Source organism: Aricia agestis, chromosome 3 (assembly GCF_905147365.1).
Source record: "Aricia agestis chromosome 3, ilAriAges1.1, whole genome shotgun sequence".
Classification (NCBI taxonomy): Eukaryota; Metazoa; Arthropoda; class Insecta; order Lepidoptera; family Lycaenidae; genus Aricia; species Aricia agestis.
The window spans coordinates 8,885,574-8,900,993 of NC_056408.1; the positions used below are offsets into that span (position 1 = coordinate 8,885,574).

Below are 15,420 nucleotides of genomic sequence, written 5' to 3' on the forward strand. Positions count from 1 at the left end.
ATTGCACCAAAATTAAAAATTTCTAAAATTTTGTATTACCTTGTTTAAAATTGGGCTAGAAAACGGTTTACGGTTGTTAGCTCTTTGACGAATGCATTTTATTGGCTACTTCTTTTCACTGAAACACTAGCGACGTAGAAAGGAAGAGTATGCATGTCACAGTAGAGTCGCAGCGGAGAAAGCAGCTGACATATTCCGAAAGGGAACTTCAAATCGCTGCAAGATCGTATCGCAAGTGTAGTAAAACACACCCATCATCTCTTCCGATACGATTAGATTTGCAAGAACTAGTAAGGCCACCTTCCTTACGCCGCGGGCACGTTCACGTTTTTTAATGTCACGCATAGTAAAAAGGGCAACCCGGCATCATGTAGTTCCTGCAAATACTTTCTTTAACGTGATTGTAATTTACAATATCCCCCTCGTTCGGTCGTACTCGGTGCTCGCCCGCGGCACGATCGGATTTCCCGTCCGATTATTATGAGCCTTTCTTTATTTTGAGAGGCAATTTGCTATAGGTAAATATCGGTAACGGTACTCGGGACGATGAATTTGCATGGCCCCGCCGTTTGATCGCGGGTGGAAGTTATTAAAATACGTAAAGATCGTACCGCATTCAACGGAGGCGATAAAGAATGGACATTGCGAAGTCGTGAGCTAGCTTTTAGGTTTATTGCGTTTGAGTTTCGATAGGCCTCCGTGAACGACTGGGCCGGTAACGTAAACAAAGAACGAATTGCAGCGTAACGGACGTCTCGTTAGCGGTGTATTATGTTGTCTCGAATCCAAAATCGACACCTGTTCGACAGTAATTGGCACTATAACAGGGCTCTATCAATCATCACCTCGCTGACAGATGAAGACGTTTGTAGAGATCGTCGCGACTTGTGATTGATGTCGTTTTATGTGATTGCTTGTAAAAAGTGAATTATTTACGCCTGTTCTGATATTCAATTAAGGATTTTATGAATGGAATATGTAATGTTACGTCAATTTTACAATTCAAAAGAAAAAATTGCCTACATTTAATTTGTCGAGCTGCAAATTAAGTTCGTGTTGTTATTAATGCGTGTGAAAGACAAAATTCGTATAAGGAATTTTAAAAATATGTGACATCGTAATTTGTTTAACATTTTATTTTATTTTATTTGGGACAACAAACAATTGCGTACATGCTTAATACTAACACGACATAAGTAAACAATGAAATTAAGGTAATTACGCAACCAAAACCATTAGCCACAATATAACTTATTTTATGAACAATATAACAATAACGGTTACAAGCAAATTGGCATACCGGTAACGTTTACATATTGTAGTAGTCGATGAACTCACAAACATAATATGAATTTTATGGTACCTATAAAAAATAATCTTTAACAAATTTCATGAATGTTTTTTATTAGCTGTTCTTTGAATTGAAACAAAGATAATACAAATATATCGATGTTCGCGAAATTATCGTTCTAGCTTTTCATAATTCGCTTTAATGGTGCCCTATCACCAGCATTCGTCCTGCTCGGTGTAGGAGCAAGTAGCTTATGAGTGTAGTTGTCACGGATTCGTTGCGAGCGACTAGGTATGCGAAGGTAAATTTGGTTAATCAAATCATTACAGTCAAATAGATTGTGACAAATCTTATAGAGAAACATTTGATCAAAGTATATTCGTCTTTGTGTAAGAGTTTGAAGAGAAAAATTTTCCAGAAGTGTGTTGTATGATAATCGTTTTCGTTCGACTTTATGAATTAAATATTTTAGATATTTACGTTGCACTGATTCTATTTGATCATTATATTTTTGATGATGATCATGTTATAATTATGCATTAAAATTTTGTCCTACAGAAGCTTAATTATGCCAAAACAACAAATTCCTTGTTGGTTTTATTTATTTTCTAGATATTACAGATATTCATTGGCATACAATTTAAGAATAGATAAAAATAGAAAAGCTCTATTATAAACTTTCACTAAACCATCGACGAGTTAATAAAACTTCGAGGTCAAAGCCAAAAAGGTGCAGCAATTTCATCGTCTCGACTTAACACTACACAAATTAAGGCAATGACATGCTCGAAACAGTAAATGTAGTCTTTTCGGCAGGTAGTGGGCGATCGGATAAGAATGCATCTGGGTCAAATCAAGTGGCTAAAACACCGAAAGCCGCTTGTATATTTCAAGTATTTGTTTATAGCTTATAAAACAAACAAATCAACTAAACATAGTTAACAAAAAATAGTTGTATGTTTTCGAATATACAAACGCTACTGTTACTACGACATGAAACACTCAATGATTTTATTGGAGTAAGAGTTATTATACACTGATTCTAGGTGCTACTTGACGATACAGATATAAGCTATTTAAAATGTTAATGTGTCACGCTTGACATTTCACTTTTGTATCACAATTCACAGCTCGTCTCGTTTTGGTAAGAGCTAAAAACTCTTCCTGATCCAAAAGTAGAAAGTGTCGCCAAGCGGTGAAACAGTGAGAGAATTGCGTGTCAATACTAAACCGAACATTATGATTCTACGTACGACTACGTTAAACTACTTATTCAGTTCGCAGTGACCGTTATCTGGCGCACGAACGCCGCCTGCATCAATGGCATATTTTTCCTCGGCGAAACTCCATGCACATTTGCCATTCAAAGTTAACCCGGTCAGTAATGTCATTGTTTACATGAGACTTAGGATCGGTGCAACCTGTTCCGTAGGCGTTACTACCTTTCCACGACGTCCAGTATTCACAAAATATCGTATACTCAATTCGTAATTTCCCTTACTCCATTTTGCACGCACACGGCGAAGTAAATGTTATTTTAGATGTTAATAAAATAATTAATAACGATTTTGCGCGTCTTTTTAATAATTTAGGTTACTTTTACTTTTTTCTTAAATATGCAATTTTTAAGATTTTTACTGCTACCTACTTTTATGTTTCTGTAATAAAAACTTTCGTAAAGAAAAAGCAGACAAACTTTACAGTATTTTAATGTAAATCAAAAGATTTTGTAAAGATAAATAAAGTAAACATCATTATGTTATAGCCATTTTAATAGCCAAAATCTTCGTTAGGTGTTTAAATAACGGACCAAATGAGTAAATTCGTCGAAGCTAATTGTATAATTACTTTTAAGGGGGAAATATATATTAGGTAAAGAAGATATGAATGTTACTAATACGTACAAAGAAAGTTATAAATGTTCTGAGATATTCACGAAGAGAGTGGGTAATAAAAATTGGTTAGAGGCTACAGCACAATTAGTACCAAATGTTATAGCGAGAATTTGCATGTAATACACATAACACTAAAACATGAACCTATTGAATCATCACAGCGTGTAATTACGTGAAGACATTTATGGTACGAACATCCGATTAACGATTATAAAATGCATAGAATGGCCCATCGTAGTGGCGCGATTTGGAGGCGTCAGCTTATTTATAACATTGTAATTGTCACTTCGCATCGAGATAGCCGCATGCGTGTCCGGCCACTATAACGCCGATGGGCGAATCGACATTTCATCAATACGCTCAATGTCCATTAATTGGAACTGTCTCATAATGAAACAAACGCCCCCATAACGTCAAACACAATTTACAGCTCGCAGATTGAGAAGCTGGTACAGTGTGCAAAACATTAGCTTATAACATCGTTCCGTTTAAACTTTTTGTTACACGCTTTACATGCATCTCTTAACCGATTTAATGCGGCGCACCTTTTTGAAGACTTTCAGTCGTGGCGGCATACAATTTTCTCGTGACACGTGAGCCGTGTCATACGCCATAGAAGTAGATAACACGGCTACCGTGTCACCCACCACGTTCAAAAAGGTTTATTGGTTTTTCTAGGTTTTTACGTGTTTTTTAACTTGATTTATTTAATTGAACCCAAACCATTGATGTTAACGGAAGGCTACGTTGTTTTGAGTTGAGTTCGAGTAGTTTTACTAAGTTTTAACCTGAAAATGGCACGTAAGCGATTTTTTTATTCAGGTGTTGCAAACCTTTTGTAGGTTTCAAAGTTAGAAAAATGAGTATATTAAATAGATCTGGGTTTCCGATGTAAATTATACGTTCGTAGATAAGTTTAAAGAAGTTCGTTGTTAAGTTTTTTTAACCGACTTCCAAAATGGAGGAGGTTATACGTTCGGCTGTGGATATTTATTTTTATATGTGTTTAACGATTACTCCGCCGTTTGTGAACCGATTTTCAAAATTTTTCTTTTGTTGTATGGGGTATTTATTTCGATTGATCCGGTTCCGAGTTGGTACCATGTTCACAAAAGTGGTGGTCTGATGGTGGGAACCATGAGGAAATAAAAAAAATATATAAACATACCTAAAAACTAAGTTTTCTCGATATAATATTATAAGTATCGATTTTCGATAAATTTTATAAGCACGATAATTGGGTTCCAGTAATAAAGCTTATAGGTACAATACAACTTTTAACCGCAGGGAAACGTTTTATTCCTATGGATAAGGAAGTTTGCGGAAACAGCTAGTTAGAAATATTTTCTAAACAACTTAGATTAAAACAAAAATCGTTAGTGGATTAGTAATACTTTGATGTCAACGCAAGTATTTGGTATATTATTTCTTTATTTTCTTAAAAGTTTACTACTAAAAAGCCCGGCCGCATATTATCCGGATTTCTGATCAGAAAAATACATTTTGACATGTCAGAATTCTGATAGTATGCGGGGTCCATAACAAAATGTATGAACAGAGTGCGTTCTGGCGGGGGTCCGGCTGGCGTACAGCCAGGCTAAAAAAGAAGATAGATAGATACTTTTTTCAATTCACAGAATATTCAGAAACGAAGCCTAATAGGCTTGTTTTACGTGGAAAATTATGACGGTTTTGTTCGGATTAGAACCTTCTAAAGTGTAATTTGAGGGAGATACAATCGCTTTCTAAATGACCCGGCTCACGTGTCATACGCCACACGTTAAAAACCCATAAGACGCGGCTGCCGTGTAATCCGCAATGAATGCACCTTTTAAAAAAGGTTGACGGCCCCTACTTTTTTTCAATTCACAGAATATTCAGAGGCGAAGCCTATAGGCTTGTTCTACGTGGAAAATTAAGATGATTTTGTTCAGAGTTCAGTTCACGTGTCATACGCCATACGTTAAAAACATGTATGACCCGTGTCATCCGCACTGAATCGGTTAAAGGGCGTATTGTGTGCACGCACAATTATTTCAAGTTTATAACTATACTTATAAAACTGCATCTTTCAGCACGCTTATTAAAATTCAATATTTAATTACTGGAACGATACGGAACTATTAAACTCAATTACACATATAATAAATAGGCTCGGAGGCTGGTGGCAGCTAATTTATAATGCGAGCGCGGATTGAGTAATGAGAACGGGATGCGCGGGCGCACGGTGCAGTGTGCACTCATTACGTGTAGAAAGTAAACCGCATCCGCGAGGTCGCCGCTCGGGGTTGATAAACCTGTCTCTACAATCTGACCGAATAGCATCAGTTTCTTTTAAACTTGTTCAGCGAGCCTTTAATGAGTCTCCGTAGCCGGCACAATATTGTCTCTATCGAGCTTTTTTATGTTTTTTAATTTTACGACGAGTCCTATCAATATATTATATTCTATTCTTCACGGTTGGGCTTTCGCTGTAGAATTGTACATTTCATAGCATAAAACGCTTTTTACGATCTTTAGATCTGTTATATTTTGCAGAAACAATAATTATCAGCTCAATAACAATAACTTGAGATATAATAGCAATAATTTAAAATTTTATTAATTTTAAAACCCATAAAAATACAATTGTTAGGCTTCTATAGTAATTCTAAAAAGTGTTTTTTTAGGATTAAAAGAATTAAAACGTTTTCTGAAATAATTAACAACATATTTATGACTTAACTGCTACGAAATGATAGTTTTTAGTGTTATTAATAATATTCGTTGTAGACCCTACAAGATATAAGGCCAAACGCTCGTAAAGGCTGATTATACCATACCTTATAGTATATTGTGCAATGTGCAGACCTTTTTTCAGGAGAACAACTTAAATAATATGCGATTAAACACCTCGCTGCACAGTTTTGTCTTTTGTCAGCTTACAGCAACGGCATTTAAACTAGTAGGACAGTAGGAACGTTGGACACAAATTTTCAGTCGGACGATATGTCGTCGCGTGCTGATTTAGCACACCCAATGGAACAGACGTCATGCCATCCGTACATTTTAACGAGAGCGCGATCCCCCGCACCGATAGCGACAGACTAATGAAAACCCCTCTGAATAATGCATTAAAACCAGCGTTAAATCGTGAGCACTTACAATCGACGTAACGACTAGAAAATACTAGATGCAAATTAAAGTCAACACCGGTCGATAAGCTTCCGGAGGAAATTCGTGAAATGCAACCGAACATTGACTTAAATACTGCTAATCGCTTGTCCATATTCGCTTGCCGAGTTACGATCGACATAAATCTCCGTCGGTTATAAATCACTCCCATTCACATTTCTCGGGGTCGAAGGTGAGTAAAGCGCCGCGGAAGTATGTAACGCGATAGTATTACGGTGCATGATGCATGACGTGTAGAGTGCTAGGACGAGAAGGCAGCGTCGCCCGGTGTCACCGCCTGGCGCTGCCCGTGCGGCGTAGCGCGTCGTGCTGCGCCTCACGCCGCGACCCAGCCTCACCTTACCTATTGAAATGTCAGTGGTCCGACCGATGACGAGACAATCGTAAAATACAATGTTAAGGTCACATCATGACTTCAATAAACTATTCTGAACATAGAAAACGTGATGTCGTCGCCGCGGTCCTCACTCAACGGAACCTCCCGAAAGTGTGCCATCCTGCGGCTCGTACGTATCTATGTGTCAGCAGATTTTATTGAATACTGTGAACATATTTTGCACCCATAGATCGATAACATAATTTGTAGTCACGATCCAGTACGAACTTATCGTGTTGATTTAAAACATAGCACGAGTATAGGCGTGTTGGTGGTTGAAATTTACCGATCTCCTGAAAATTCAATCCCTAGCTCTGAAGGGCCTCGGCAATTGCAAATATTATCTCAACGGCAATATCGTCTATTAAATACCTAAGTATTAATTATTTCTCATGTAATAAAACTTGATATTCAGACATAAAGATAATAATTACATAAACATAAATTTCTTGATAGCATCTAAGACACCTTAACCTTCTTACTTTTACAATTCTACAACACGACGATCGGAATGAAATGTAAATAAAGAGGTCACAGTATAAGAGGATCTCTGAGTAAGTTACCATGTCAATTTGTATGTCAACAGGACATGGAGCGAGCCATCGAGCGCTAACATAGCGGGGTTTTACTTTCTTGGAGTGGCCTCAAGAAACTAGTTAAGAGAAAGTAGGATTACTATCTCCCTGGGATTTATCATTATATAACATGAACCTATCGACTACGGAATTCGATTACTTTTTCTATTAAATATGTGTCAATCGTTTGTCTGACTTCGCATAAACAATAGGCTAATTAGGCCGATAGTATCGTGCGTATCCATCCGCCCGGAGGTGTGGAAAACAGACGCTTATAAATATTAATATCGTGTACAATACCGTCTTTGTCACTCCAACATTCACTTAGAATTATAAAGGCGTAGAAGAATCGCTAACAAGAGTCGGAATGGCTTACATTAGTGTAAAATAAAAGATGCTCTTTACAGTTTCGCTTAGCAACCGACACGGTGGGTATCGCCAATAGAAGTGGCACAAAAGTAATTCTCCGGACAGAATTCCTAATGAATTTCGAAAGAGTTGTTGGACTTAGAGTAGATCTATACGAAGATCGTTCGCGGTATAAAACTATTTGTAGCGATTTCAAGGGATTTGTCTTGATTTTTATTTGTGGTTTAGGCTAATAGTACAGAGGAAACCGCGACGATAGCCGGTCGTGTGGTCAGGCATTTTCCGCTGCGGCTAGGGCGGGCGAGCCGATGCATGTCAGCTGTACAGTTAGTCACGATGGCGGTTACTGTGTCTGTTTTTGTTTTAAGATGACCATTATAATCATATTATGTACACACTGCATCGTCTAACTCGTACACTGGTCGTTTAGAAATTAGTCCATCCAACAAAAAGGCAAACAGTGGGTAGAAGAAGCGACTTAATCTCACTTTTGGTATGAATAATGGATAGTATTTGAAGTTTTATTGGATTTTTTTATTTGTAAAACATTTGAAAGCGCTTTGTCTCTTAAAAACAATGCGTTGATAATTTCCTAAAAACTTGTCGATTTTGCCGAGTCCGTGGTTAATTCGCTAGCTGGAATCCTGATCGCACTTCACGGTTAAACATGATAGAAATTGCTGTTCCTAATGTTTTTTTGTTGCAAATCGATTCTTTTTACAACTGTCATAAAAAGTACCGAACACAAATCTATACAATGAATTTGCATGTTTTGCGATTGCAACGCGTTATATTACGAAAAACCCACATAATGATGTACACCCATCAAATAGCCAGGAACATATTAAAAGCCATAAGGAAATCACTTATACTACGCACATAAAATTGCAATAGTCTTTGCGGGGTACAGAAATATAAGACAATTTATTTCTCTATTGTTTGAAATGCGCTCGCCGTGTTTTCATGCGGCGCGAATTATTTCATGTTGGAAAACTTATTGAACAGTTTTTGAGCGGAAACTCAAAGGGATAATGTCGATGCTTGTACAGCGATAAGGGCTTCGTACTCACTAACAATGCTCCAGAACATTTCCTAGAAATACTGGCATACTCCTCTTTCGTAATAAAACTAAAGTGTAGCCGTCGAACGAGAAGATTGTGTCAAATCTCCCCTTGTTTTCTGCTTGTATACGTGCGACCGTTCTGGTGATTTCAATAACAAGTCGCTATTCAATAGTAGATTCTATCGACGCTTTCTTAGCCATGTTTTCAATGCTGACTTCTCATTTGTAACATCTGCGCCTTACATATACTTTACAATGAACTAACTCACCTCTGTAAGAAGCGAACGATTTAAGAAACATTTTATTTATCCGAGCTTCATTAAAGCATCGAGTAAGTACTTTAAAACATACTTCGTGTACCTTCGTGCACGGGAAACTTTAATTCCCGATGCAAATAGCATGAATGGGCGCTGCTTAGTCTGTTTTAGATGTTAAACGATAAACAGTTGGGTCTTAGAAATTACAACCGATTACATGACGATAGAGGCACGAACCATGTGCGAGCGTGTTTCTAGTTCAGCTGCCGTTATCTAATACGAATTTACAGCCCGAGATTAAACTACTCGAAAACGCTGCACATCGGGTATAGTACGAGAGGCGTCCTCGGTAATGGCTTCTTTACGTAATGGTGATAAAAACATTTCCTCGTAGCGCTCACGTGAGAGTATTGGACAGGACGGTCTTGACATTGACGGATGGGGCGCAGGCCGCGTGACTGGCCACTTCGTATATACGGCGGACGGCAAAAAGGAACATCTAGCACCTCCTAAGTGCGAACATCGCAATTTGCTCGTCAAACGAAACGGGACAGATTGTTTGATTTTCACCTGGCTATAAATAGCTGGTCAGTGGCCATGTGCGACACGTTTTATCAAAAACTGCCAATGATAGGTTTCTAACAATTCTTATTAACACATAAAATACAATTTTAATGTCTGCTACCTTGTGTGTGTGTGTTCTAACTAATGTAACTTATCGGGACACATAATATATTAGTTCGATTATGATTAATTTATTGTAAATTGACATTCTAGTTGGGTATTGATTACATTTATGCAAATACATATGTATATTTTACTAGAATTACTTTTATTATTCGACATTTATCTATTTGGAGCTCATAAATCCCAACTTATCAGACCGTCTCCATTTAACGGGAACCGTAACGCTATTTTATAAATATTATTCATATACGTGTAACACAAACTACATAACTGTGTACAAGCTAAATAGTTAATTGTTTAAAACAATTAAGATAGTTTAAATATCTAAAAAGTACGGTTAATTTTTTAGCATATCAAATCCGCTAAATAAGTATTCATTAAACGTAAGCAAAATATAATAATTTAAGCACGACTAATTCGACATAATCTCGAGATGTTCAGATGCTCAGCGAAGATAATAAAGAAGATAAAATAGAATCTCCCATAAAATAACATTAGTTGTGGTTCGATAGTTAAGAATTATGGTATTACGTATTCAACTTCACGTAGGTAATACTTTTTTACGAATCATTCAAAGAATTTACTCGTGGGAGAGTGATGCACGGCTAATCACATCACGTTTGATTAATGGAAAAGAGAGATAGGTAGAATAAGATAAATAATGAGAGAAAAAATATATTATACTATTATTGCGTTACTGTAACGTTATGTGTATTCTATCTTTAATTTATCTGACTTTAATAGGGTGATAAGAAATTCCCATACGAAAACATATTTTTAATCTGAACTTCATTGTCTTCCTATCTGGGATTAATTACGTTTCATCATAGAAACGAATAAATTTTCTTTCATTACACAGCGGAAAGTAGAATCATTAATAATTCACTTCACAATATATTAAGCTGTATCTTATAATTTAATCATATACTATAGACCTAACTTCATAACTATTCTGCATTGACGCTGTAGGAAAATGAATGAATAGAAATTCTTTCATATTTAGCATGGCTGCCATGCTAAATATGATAGAGTAATTGATACAAAATCGTATATTGAACAAGATAATTTGCTTACACTATAATCTACAAATCCCTAACTTTAGCAACAAAAAATGCATTAGATACAAATGTACTAAAACCTCACTTATGTCTCAATTGTACCCGCATTCACTGGACCGCTACGAGACGTTCCAATGCCTGGACTCGCATATAACACATAATGATATTCGTACATTCCACTCCGCATCAGTTACATTTCAACGACTTGCGTAATAAATGCGGATCGTGTCCAGCCACCATAACAATAACAATCAACATCTTGTCATCAATAAACTTATTCACGTTTATAACTCTGTCTATGCTAGGACTATGAAATTAATTGTATATTCTAGATCTACAGCGAACTGTCGTAAACTCGACAATAAAATTGGTTGCTAATTCTCTTTATGGACCCGAAGTTACTTGCGAATTATTGGTTAATGAACATGCTAAAAGTAAACCATTAAGCAAAACGTTAATATTGAGAGATCAATTTTAATCTCGAATTATTAAAAAGTATACATCGTTATTATGACATTAAACTAAATATTACAATAACAGTTTTTGGTATGAATTTCAAGAATAAATTGAAGCATTTTATTAAAATGTATTTTCGTTGATTACAGGCTGAAGGCGGCGATATTTAGCGGGTGGCGGCTGCGATTTTAAAAGGTCAGTAACCCCGCACATCAATCTTGTCCGATCGAATTTCGTCGATCATTACAAATAATATAACATAATGTTTCATTTCATTATATTTCATCACTAGTAGTCTTGAAGTAAAATGTGCAATATGTGAAAAATATTGTTTAAAAGTTTTAATAATTAGGAATAAACGTTTCAAATATACAAAACATTTAGGTAAAATTACTATAGCTAAGATGTTTCGTGGTACAATTACGTTTGTCAAATAAAAATTACACATAATTTTAGACAGACTAAATTACATAATACCGTGATACAGTTTCAGAAAAGTTACGCTATGATGATTGAGAATTGAGATGACTTATAAACGGCAAATGAAAATCAAACCATAACGTTCGTTGCTCCAAAAATGGTACACCTCTGAGCGAGTTAATATGTTATATCTTACGGTAAAAGCCCCAATAGCATTAATCAAAATTACTGTTAAATTGTTCCCAAATGTCGTTCTTCTAGCGAGCGCCAGAATAACGACCTTAAAGTCAGCGGAGTGTAAACATAAGACACTTGTACAGTTACGTTTTTTGTTAATGCGTGCATAGTGACTCGCACTTCCGTACGAGGCCTTAAGCTCTAATAGTGTGTTATTAGGAGGGCCCATTATAACAAATAACAATTGATGCAGTTTCTATAAATTATTGCACGTTGCTCAACAATATTTTTAATTGACGACCTTTCTTTTCCCATAACAGAAATTGAATGTTAGCATACATAGGCGGTAGATACAGAAATCGACTTTTAATTTGTCAGCAAAAATATAATTATTATTTCAATCTTATTCAAACAAGATAATATCTTATATATAATACTTATAACTATAATTTATTAAGTACTTACGTTTAAATATTATTATTTTTTTTTTGTAAAAAATTGCAAACAGAAATAATAATTGTTAAGGACAATAAAAGGAAGATAAAAATCAAGACTGTCCTGATTCGAACTCACTAAAATAAGAAACCGGTTGTAGAGCGTCACCTGTTATTTTTACCGTTCGTCGACATGTGACCTAAATTTGTATGGGGTACGAGTTATCAGCATCCTATTAATATTAATTACGTCGTGTAAGTTTTAAACATTGTAATTTGCTTCATTCTTACATTGTGCTCATTACATATTTCGCGTTTCTGAAATCGTTCGCCAAAATTTCGGACATTTTTATGAAGATTGCCTACTTTTAGTTTAACGAAACACATTAAATTAACGAAACGTGTTCTCTTAGTTAAATTACTCGTCATTATTTCGAATCTATTTATTATACAATAATCGAGTTAACCAGGCCCTAATGGAATTATGAGATGATAAGCCAGCGGATACTTTACAGTTTGATTTAGATCGAAGTTAGATGTACTTGTGAGTAATCAATTTATTTTACAGTTGTAAGCAATAAGCTCTAATGGATTTTACCTTCGAACATTAGTTAGACGGTAGACCATAAGGTCGAAATACGGAACAACCTAATATAATCTTTATGACATGATAGGGTTGCAAGGTTTATAATACTCCTTATTACCCATGTCCATCCGAGACGGAAACGCAACGATACAGATCAAAATTGCGGAGCACACTCAATCAGTCATCTCGCATATTGTTTCCTGATTGTTCTAGTTTGATGAAGTAACGATTTAAATCTAAATAGGTTTTATGTTAATCTACAATTGGTATCTCGCATCGATGTGGATTGTGCACACACAGTAATACAGGAAACGTCTAGAACTCATACACCTGCGGGCGAAATTCGCACAGAGGAGCAATCCTTGTTTTAGTTCTAATAAAAGGATAGGAGGTCTGGCTTTTCATATTATCATGACTTTCCATTGTCATTTTATGAAAAAAAAAATTTCTATTACTATAATAATTTGTTACATTATAATATGATCCCACTTCTTAAACTTAATGTTCAATATATTTTATTGCAAATTCTTACTTTTTAAAACCAGTAAGACATTTTCTAAACAAAATTACACAATAAAGTCGTAAATCTTGCACATAGCCGAGGAGCAGTTTCTAAAACGATCTTCCTTTTCACGTCCGTAATAAGAAATAATACGATAGTGTTACAAAAACTTGTTTACGTTTATCCACCTCACTCGGGGTCTAGCTGTAGTGCAGGTTATCCTGAGCCATAAAAAATAAATGGGGAACAAAATATCGCGAGGCTTCCACACCACTCCTCGGTTAATCACCACCTTCGCCGTTACAGACTTTATTTGACGTCTTATTAGATTATAGTCTACGGCTTGATATTAGATTGATAGAACGTGCAATAAATGAGGAGTCATTATTTATATCTGTGCAGTGATTCCTGGATAATCAACATAGCGTTGACTCGATAGGAGATGTAGCATTATGTATCTAATCATTTTGTTGATTGCTTGTATGTGTTCATGAAAGGCAGAGTTCGAGCATTCTCTCTTAGTGGGTCACAATTAAATTGTAATAAATGTTTATTGGACGTTATTATCGAGATGTTAATAAGAGCTTTTGAGTATACTTAGCGCTTATAATTGAAATGTCAGGATTTTAAGTGCTTGTTGATTAATGAAACAATAAATTGTACTAAAACGGCAATTTTCTTAATTACGATTATATCAATAGCAGAAATATTGTTTATTTTTTGTTAAACACCGTTTCAGTTTTAAATTAAAAACAGTTTCAGTTTCGAAACTTACTTTACAGCTTTTTTTTTCTAAGAAAGAAAATCTTTCAGGTATTTATTTAATTATTGATTTATTTATTTTATAGACTCACCAACATAACAGCATTTGTGACATTTTAAGTTTGTACATAAAATTTGTTTACAGATAAAAGTATAATAAGTCTTCAGAGACAATTTATTTTAAGCTCATTTTGCAACGCGTACCGCAAATGCAAGCAAAATAAAAATTGAAATTCTTCAGATTAACTTATAATTGGATAACACGGCAGATTCGCCTGATTAGTTTAAGTGAGGCTCGTTAAGAAATAATATTGAAATAGGGATGTTCCGCGGAATCTACTTGTACGTACTTAATTGGGTCGTCGCCGGCGATCCGAAACTCCGATACGGGGCCGCGATGTCAAGTCTATCCAATGGTATCGCGATTTTTGTTTTTTTGCGTTGCGGTGGGCAGTAATTGTGAACGGGATTCGCACGCCGACACCAATTCGCGTCTCATCGTGGCCGCAATACATCGCTCTACTTAGAGCAACGCGAGTTCCCGGAACCGTCGTGTTCCCGGCGTAATTGTGGTACCGACTACCTAATACAGAGAATGCAGAACGCCGGTATATAGGCCATCGTCCATCATCGTCATTTCATGTTATATCAGGTGTTCTGTTATATTTATCGCCAAATTTGGCGTCGTTGACATTTTTGGCAAGGCAAATTTTCGCTAAGTTAATTAGGTACAAACCGATTTTGGCAGTATATTTAATTAACATAATATCTAATTTTTGTTCATTTAAATATAAACAAAACGTTAAATAAAAAACAAACAACGTAATAATTGTACTTCAATACCTTCGAATCCAGGACAAAAGCGAAGCTTTTAAAACCGGTACAAAAAAAGAAAAGCGGTCAATTAGCGACGTGTGAGTGAATTGGCGCCGAAGTTACCTACATAGATGCGAGATAGTACAGAATCATGATGAATTGCGATTAATCGCTCTCGGTCGATCGCCGATACCGGTGTGCGAGATGATGCGCAACTAATTAGCACGCCTTATATGTGCACAACACTTTCGATGTTCCATTTCAAATTCGCTCGTACCTTTACGCCAACGTGACGGCATCGTTTTCTTCATGAGAGCGAGGTGACAAAGTTTAATCGTAAAAGGCAAACAGTTTTATTTCACGTTAAACAAGCCCGAAGATGTTATACACAAATATTGATTCAGTTATGAGATGCGAGATGTGGACGAAGCACAAAGTGTGTAAACTGAAAAGTTTACGACGCTGACATTGTCGTCGAAGAATCGACAATAACTTCATTGAACACAGGAATGCAGTATGTGA

The 15,420-nt window shown here is 36.0% G+C and overlaps 2 protein-coding genes across 4 annotated transcripts in view; one reads left to right on the top strand and one right to left on the bottom strand.

Annotated features, from left to right (window-relative positions):
• The window catches only part of LOC121740250 (autophagy-related protein 16-1), a 202,032-nt gene that overhangs the window by 136,794 nt on the left and 49,818 nt on the right, over positions 1-15,420 (bottom strand). The window lies entirely within an intron of this gene.
• LOC121740249 overlaps positions 1-15,420 on the top strand; it is a 45,231-nt gene that overhangs the window by 12,761 nt on the left and 17,050 nt on the right. The window contains exon 2 of the mRNA XM_042132887.1: positions 11,351-11,396. The gene's annotated coding sequence lies outside the window, so the exon portion shown is untranslated. The remainder of the gene's footprint in view (positions 1-11,350; positions 11,397-15,420) is intronic.